Source organism: Grus americana, chromosome 5, assembly GCF_028858705.1.
Source record: "Grus americana isolate bGruAme1 chromosome 5, bGruAme1.mat, whole genome shotgun sequence".
Classification (NCBI taxonomy): Eukaryota; Metazoa; Chordata; class Aves; order Gruiformes; family Gruidae; genus Grus; species Grus americana.
This window is the reverse complement of record NC_072856.1, coordinates 53,308,764-53,316,777: the sequence shown is the minus strand read 5'-3', so window position 1 is coordinate 53,316,777 and position 8,014 is coordinate 53,308,764.

Here is an 8,014-nt window from a genome sequence, read left to right as displayed (position 1 = left end):
GTCTGGGAATTGCTGGACCATCTCCTCTTCACACCCACACTCGGCGATGAGCACAGCAGAGCACTGATCACGGAGATGTCCTCTTGCATAGCGTGCTAATTAGCTCATGTGTGCTTTACATGCAGGCGTTGCACCGGAAAGCAGAGGTCGGGGGGGCCATAGCTCATGTTGGGAAAATAACCGTTGTGGTCTCAGAAGATTAGAAAGAATTATTTTAGCTGGACTATTCTTTCCAATTAAAACATGCTAAGACACACTAGACATTCATGCAGGTTATCTGTGCTATGCAGTGTAAGAATCAAATCTGAACAGCTATGTTATCCTGACTTGTTTTAATGCAGCACTGGTAAATAAAAGCATGCTGGTTTTATTAGTTTTATAGAATTACTGTTACATAGAACTGTCTTTGGGATGGTGCAGGAGATTAAAACTGTCTCTGTTGGGATTGTTCTTGTTCACATCAGCATATATATGGAAAACTAAGATGTTAATTTGTGAAAGAGGTGATCATAAGGAGGCTCTGTAAAGGCTGTGGTATAGGGGATTATTTTATCTTATCTTATCTTATCTTATCTTATCTATCTTATCATATTTTCTCTTATTTGTTTTACAAGCTGCAGCCCTCATGAGAACCAGAGATGACTGTTCAGCTCTCCAGCCCATGCTGGGCCAGGTCACTTTGCTCACCCTGGGCAAGCATCCAGCTCTAATACCATTATATTATTTCTCTCCTTCTGATATTAAAATATAGAATTAATTTACCTCATTATGAACATTTAAAACCTCTGAGCAGCCAGAATGGTAATTTTCTAAAAAGATCTCAGGTCCCACACTAAACAGTAATTTCAGTTGTTATTTAAACCTGTATAGAAAATAAAAAAAATGTGCTGAGCAAGTCCTAAAACCTTTGAAACTTGAAAGAAAACACTTTTTCCAGTCTCCTGGCTGGTAGACCATTGCTAGTTTGCAGTGCTTGCCGTGGTGGCACAGACAGCTTATGACTACAGGGCACCTGGGGTCTGTGCCTGGGCTTCACCCTTCGGAAAACACATACCGAAACCCATAAAATTTCAAGGAGACAACCGCTAGAAAAAAACCCGATGAGGCTGTGGCATATGAGAGTGGCCAGGCCCACGGTACTGCAGTTGTGCCTGAAGTCAGGCAGTTTGCAACCGAAAAAGCAGGGTGCAGGTAATGTCCAGGCAAGGTGGCCCTACGCCCTCCTGGGGCCTGACCCCAGCCTTGGTCCATGGACAGGACCGAAGAGTGGCCCTTTCCAGGTTACATCCTGGCTTCTGCTCTGACTGAAGAGGACATGGGAGGATTTTGTTGTATGGTCACTGCAGACATGGGATACAGAACAAATGGGTACCTATGGATGGGTACCTATGCATGACTTTCGCTAGAGCTACAGGTGAGACACTCTCCTACCTCTTTTCTCTTAGCCTCCAATAACATAAAACATTTTCTTCATCAATAACTCATTGCCCTCCCAAAGAAGCTTTAATGCCAAGGCAACTTTGACTATCTTATTACTCACTATATTCAAAGAAACAGCCTGTGCTAAGGCGCTAAACTATCAAGATCTAAGGGGAAAAATTTAACAAACAGTAGCAGTTGGTAATGCAAGCACCTAAATTTCCTGTCCATGTCTTGACAAAGCTGCAGATTGAGTCATGTTTCCTGACATATTAATAAAAAGGTTCGGTGCGTGGGAACGGCTGGTGTTTGTTCCTGCAGAAGAAAAACAGAGAAGCACCTTGGAGTCCACAGAATTTTCCAAGCCCGTTCCTCTTTGCTTATTTAAGAGCTTTATTTTTTTTTTAATAAAAGCAAGTTTACAGAGATAGGAAGACAATAAAAGGCAGTGCCATTTCCTAGCTTGTTAGTGCTGGATAAAGGTGACAGGCTGAACAAAATCATCTGTGTCCTTATAATATTCCTCGTTTGATTGCTTACAAATAAAACAGTTTAATAAAGGCTCTGAGATACAAATACCACATGGCCATATTGACAGGAGCAAGGGAAAGGAGAACACAATAATTGCGTTAGCTCTATCCCTCAGATTTATTAGCTAGATAAAATATGCATTTACCTCATTCTAGACAGAAAAATATCATTTACCGACCAGCAGTTTAGGCAGGCACGCTACTGTTCAAATCCAGACCCGGTTGATCCTAACTAGGTGGAAAAGATGAGGCCCACAGCCCGGTGAAGGACAGGCTGCTCCTCCTCTCTGCAGCAGCAGCCCACCATGGCGAGGCTTGTGCCCGCTCCTCCTTCAGCTCTAGACAGGAACGACTTCAGGAGACAGTGGATCCATTTTACCCCCCATAAATCTGTTTCCCTAGGACTCAGCACACCCATATTTAAGAAAGTCCACCACCAGGGATGTTTTATCACTGTGGTTTCACTGTAACCCATGAAACTTTAGCTGCAGCGGAGGTCACAGCTGGAGTAGGCAGCCTGGAGCCCACCGTCAGCATCCTGCCCACTGCTCCCTTGGCTGCCCCTCAGGACACCTTGTCCTAAACACAAACTTGGGTCTTACTTTGTCAGAAGTGTGTCACAGTTTAAATCAAACTAGATTTGTCTTTATTCTGTGAGAAACTGCAGTTTCCAGGCCCTAAGAAATCATTGAACTAATATTATACCAACTCAGTGGGGAGAAACCCACAATACCCAACCCTAACCTCAGCTCAGGCGAAATTACATGACACCAGATTTCTTTTTTAATACCGTGGCATTAGTTACTGAAATCAGGGCAACACTGCCATAACTTTTTCATAGTCAAGCATTGAGAAATAATTTTTCATAAATATAAGCCCTTACAGCAGGGAATAGATCAACTTGGACTTAACACGATAATGCCAAAATATCAAAAAGAAATCCTACTTAGGCATTCAGAAGATGTCTTGAGATATCTGAAGTGCAAGGCAAAGTGCAGCCTTCCTGAGGGATCACCAGATGATGTGTGGAGGAGGATGTTGCTCAGAAGCACCTTGGGTTTCAACAGCTCCATACGTCTTGGGATTGGCGCCAGGTCCCCGTGGTTGGTTTGGCAGGTGTGATGGCTGATGGGTTTCCTCACTCTGGTGCCAAGAAGGGTGGAAACCCAGCTTCCACGAATCAACAAGGATGCTGCAAGCATCTTCTCAATGCTCTGCTTGAAAGAGTCCAAGGGGAAAAAAGTACATGGAAATGGATACCTCCATACTGCTGCTGACCTAAAGCTGTTTTCAATGAAAAATGAAGTGTTGTGCCTTCCTGTCGTAAAGCAGGAGGCTGGAGTATTGTATGGCCTTGCAAGTAAAGGTAAGGTAATTTTTGTGAATAAGATGGGAGGAAACTGGTAAGAGTTAAAGGGACGTATTTTATCTATAACTCCAGAGGAGCACCAGATGCCTGAAACTGTGTGGATCATCAAAGTGGAAACCGAGGCAAAGAAACTAATAACTGCTGGGAAACAACACTGTTGTGAGCTGGTCCCGACCTCCCCAGAAACTTCCCCCATGTCACAGCTGAGCTCCTCTCAGCCTCCGCCCCACTCATGGTCAAGTACTCGGCTTTGGGCATAACATTTATGCTAGGAAAAGCATTCATAAAGCTGTAGTGCAATGTCTCACACCAAGCCATTCTGGGAATAAGCTGAGTGTGTATTTGACTCAATCTCTTCTCCCCACCCCACAACACAAGATGTTCCAGGCATGTTATTTAAAAAATAATAAATAAGTACAGTAACAGCTATAAGATTTGATGAGGTGAATGTTTCTGAAAAAATGTGTGAGTGCAAACTTTTGAGGAGTCACCCTGCTGAAGAGGCACCCACCTGTCACGGAGCTGCCAAGGCATGAGCCCACCACGCACTGCTCCGGCAGCACCACGAGCAGGCGGGTGCACCCTCCCACCCCACCAACCCATGGTGCTGGAGGTGGGCGAAGCCAGGGCAAGGCAAGGCTTGCCCAGACACAGCAGTGATGGGCCTCATCACTGGCTCTGCTTACAGCCCAACCAGGCTGCAAGTGCACAGACCCTACCAAAGCGGCAGCTGCACCACTTGCTTTTATTAAAGTCTTTCGTTGCATAATTGATCTTTGTGTGAACCCTTGGGAAGCAGCAGATGCAGGAAGTTCAAACTGATGCTTTCAATAACCTTGGATTAATGATAAATAGTCATGTATAACTGATACAGGTGATCACACAGCTCTGCTTTATGCTTATGGAAATGTCTGTTCTGGCTGCAAAGCCAGACCCCTAGTCCTCAGACAACCTTTATTTCCCTCCCTGACCTCCGCAGGCAGAGCAGGATTTTTGGCCTGTAAACAGGCTGCAGCTGTGCCCAGCCCTGGTGTGTGTTCAGCCCCTGCGTCCAGCAGCAGAGGTGGCATCAACCCCATCTCCACACAGGCAGCACTGCTTCGGTTTCCAGCTTGGACGCAGAAGTTTGGACAATTTCCCCTGCTGCTATCCTGCAAAAACACCATGTGCAATTAGACCCCTTCCTGTCAAGGTAAGGCTTTATGGCCACACATGTCATAGATGAATCAGGCGTGTCTTGGTCCTTGATCTCCTACTGCCTGGCATGAGGCAGCCATTTCCACTCCCATCACCACAGGACAGGGTGACTTGCGTTCACAATGCCGGGCTGGCTGCCCGGTGTCTGGCAGCAGCCTGGAGAAACCAGCCTCTGTTTGCAGACTGAGGCACCTTCCACCATCTGCATGGGTCTCCGAAGAAGAGGGCGCGGATGCGGCTCTGCAAAAGCAAAGTCTTCGTTGCTTTTCTGAAGCAAAGGCTGCGAAAGTTCATATCTGAACAGCTTGTGGCCAGCTGAGTGTCCCATAAAGGTTAAAGTCATGTCCCACTAAGTTAGCAGGGCCCAGAAGAATTAAGGCTTTCCAAAACAAAACTCAGACTCCTTTCTTCAGGTGCATAAATACATCTATAGGAGATCCCACTTGGGAAAGTCTCAATCCACATATCCAATTGGCAGGAACTGGTAGGCAATTCAAGCTGAGCTGACTTTATTGTACGGGGAGGCTTTGAACATCAGCATGAACAGCTGGGGAAATACAAATTTCTGCTCTTTGTTTCATCTGCTGCATCTGTGCAACCTCCTGAGCTCTCACAGCGTGAGTGAAACTGGAAGGCTCTCTCCCAGCTTGCCAGGGATGCTGCAATGGAGATGGAATGCTCACAGGCAGGGATCTCCTCGACCACCTACCTGTTTGGGTCAAAACCTGGCATTCCCCATCTCTCATCCAGTAGAATATATTTTCGAATTACAAATTAAACATTAGTTGTGAATTATTATGGTTTTTTGCCACTAAAGATATCAATGCAAGTACTTTCAACAAGCTTAATTTTTTAAATAGTTATTTATGACTTAATTATTGCTTGAATTTGCATATAAATACTTATCTCTGTTCCAGGTTGCTGTGAGACACTACTGTTAAGGTGATATTTTCTTTATAAGCTTTTGAGAAAACATACCAAGTACATTAGCACAAGACTGGACAAAGTGCTGTCTTTGATAATGCTCCTCTTCACTATGAATGCCAAGACAGACTCCTTTTCTGTGTGAATAAAGCAACATTCACTCTATCCCATTCCTCCAAACCCAGATCTTTCCTATATTGCATCAGGTATTTTGCTGCAATTGATTAATTACAGCTTTGGTAGCTATAGGAAATGAGAACATCATTTTCTTATCAAAGACCTTTATCAAACACACCTGCTTGATTTTGCAGAACAAATGGAGCCCATCCACTTGCTGCCACTGAGTTCAGGCTCCTAATTATTTGTGTTCTCCTCCAGTTTCTCAACTCCACAAATGTGGACTCAAAATACAATTTGCCTGATTTGAAGTGAACACAAAAACATGTAAAGTTGTACATGGAACATCTGTCTGAAAAGAGTTAAATTCTAGCACAGGAAAGGTCAATTCAGACAAAACACCCACCCATGCTTCTGATTCCTTGATTAGAGAAGCCCAAGTCATGGCACAAAGAGGTCATTCCCTCTCTCCTATTATCTTTTCTTTTCTCACAAGAATTCTCTTACATGAGATTTAACCTGTCAGACTTTTAACTGTGTCATTAGCAGAGTTTATTAATCATAAATCAGCAGGTTTGGGTTTTTTCCTCCAACTTGAAAAAGTGTCTTTGTGCTCCCAGCCCAAGCTTTTTCCTCACCTTCATTCACTTACACCCCGGATCTGTTCAACAGTCCACGATTCTCCCAGCTCCTTGAGTTGCCTGTGGCATTGGATACTCTCTCCAAACAGCTTGCACTGACTCCTTGATACACAAGAGTTTACTTCAAGCAATGTTGGCAGGAAGCAACATTAGGCAGGGAGAGCTTGGAAGATTATTCCACTGTTTGTGGGGGCCAGTTCTGCCAGCAGCCCAACATGCACCGTAAGATACAAATTAAATTCATGAGTGCATATCTGAAAGGAAACTATATGTCTAAAGAAATTATTTATATGAGTGCATGCACATGGATGCCTATTAGAATAATGCAGATAGTTTTGGGAGCTACTATTCAACTCATAATTTCTGGTTTGCTGACATCTGTCCACCAGTTTCCAAGTCAAGGCTTTCTAAACTCAAGCCATAGGGCAAGACAGGAACATACAGAGGAAAGCAATTGAAATTCTAATGAATTCTCTGTATTATTCATAAAAATTGCCTTACAGTTTCATGGCTAAATACCTAGCCACACATTCACAGCAAATCTTACAACCAGGCCACAATCGGCCAGCAAAGGAGGGAAGCAAAGAAATCCATTCTCTGTGGTAAACAACATCTGTCTCATCTATACTGATGAGAAATTAGTGAGTAAATTACCGTGCAAGTCTGATTTCCCCCCTGTTAATGTTATCTGCAATGAAGGAATAAAGTCACTTCCTTCTTACAGGGTCTTGGTATACATACGAACTGACCTAGCACAGTAAATAAAGCAGAGATCAGGTATCAGCAAACCAAGACAGTAAATAAAAGTTTGTTGCCACAGAGGGGCTTGTGACTATTTACACAAAGCCCTCCTTCGCAGAAACCCAAATCTGGCACCGAGTACATCTACCTAATTGAACATGTACCAAGATGACCAGCATCTGAAAGAAATAAGCCTTTTCTAGGCTGCAGAATATCAGATAAAGACCAGTCTCGCTCTTGCTACTCATCGCACCTCCTTCTGCAGCCTCCTCCGTCTGAGCAGCTCCCACCCTCGCCGGCGGTCTGCCAGCTGCTCCCCCCGAGCCCACAGCCGGCCATCGCGGAGGGGCCATATCCTCTCGCTCCCTTCCGGAAAGGCAGCATAATGCACTGTGTCCTTCTGACCATAGCACGTAAACTGAGCATGAATGGGGAGGGGGAAAATAAGTATCAATCAATAATCTTATGCTCCCTATCAACCCTCTCTTCCTCATTTTTCATCTTTTTTATTCTTTCAAGGTGTATGCTTGGTATCTGGAGCAGTTTCAGTCCTAGCAGGAAGGAAATGAAAAAGGTCCTTTCTTCATCCACACAACAGTGTATTGTGCTCTCAAGACAGTGAGATACTGCAGCCGGGAGACAGATATTCCTATTTTCTGAGAGTTCTTATTATGGCCATTTATTTCTGGTGCTAGGCTACAGAGCATGGAAAGATAGGTTCAGCATTTGTAAAATATTTTTTTAAAACCCGAATTTGCTATGCTGGTCTCGAAAGTCAGGGTAGTTTAACTGCCCAGTAGAACGATAGTACCTCAAGAACAGACTTGGCGCTTGGAATATCCTCCCACCACTTAAGATACAGGCTAACAGAAGCTTCTTGTTCACTCCAAAGCCATCTGTTCAGTAAAGCAACCTCCTGACACCATTAGGAGCTGCTTGTTGAAATGGTGTCCTTATGTCACCTTTGACCCATAGCTGTGGCACACTTCACAAATCTATACAGATGACATCGGAGCCCAACATTGCTAGTTGGAGGCAGGAAGTATATCTTAGCATTCAACTCAAAATTTGACATT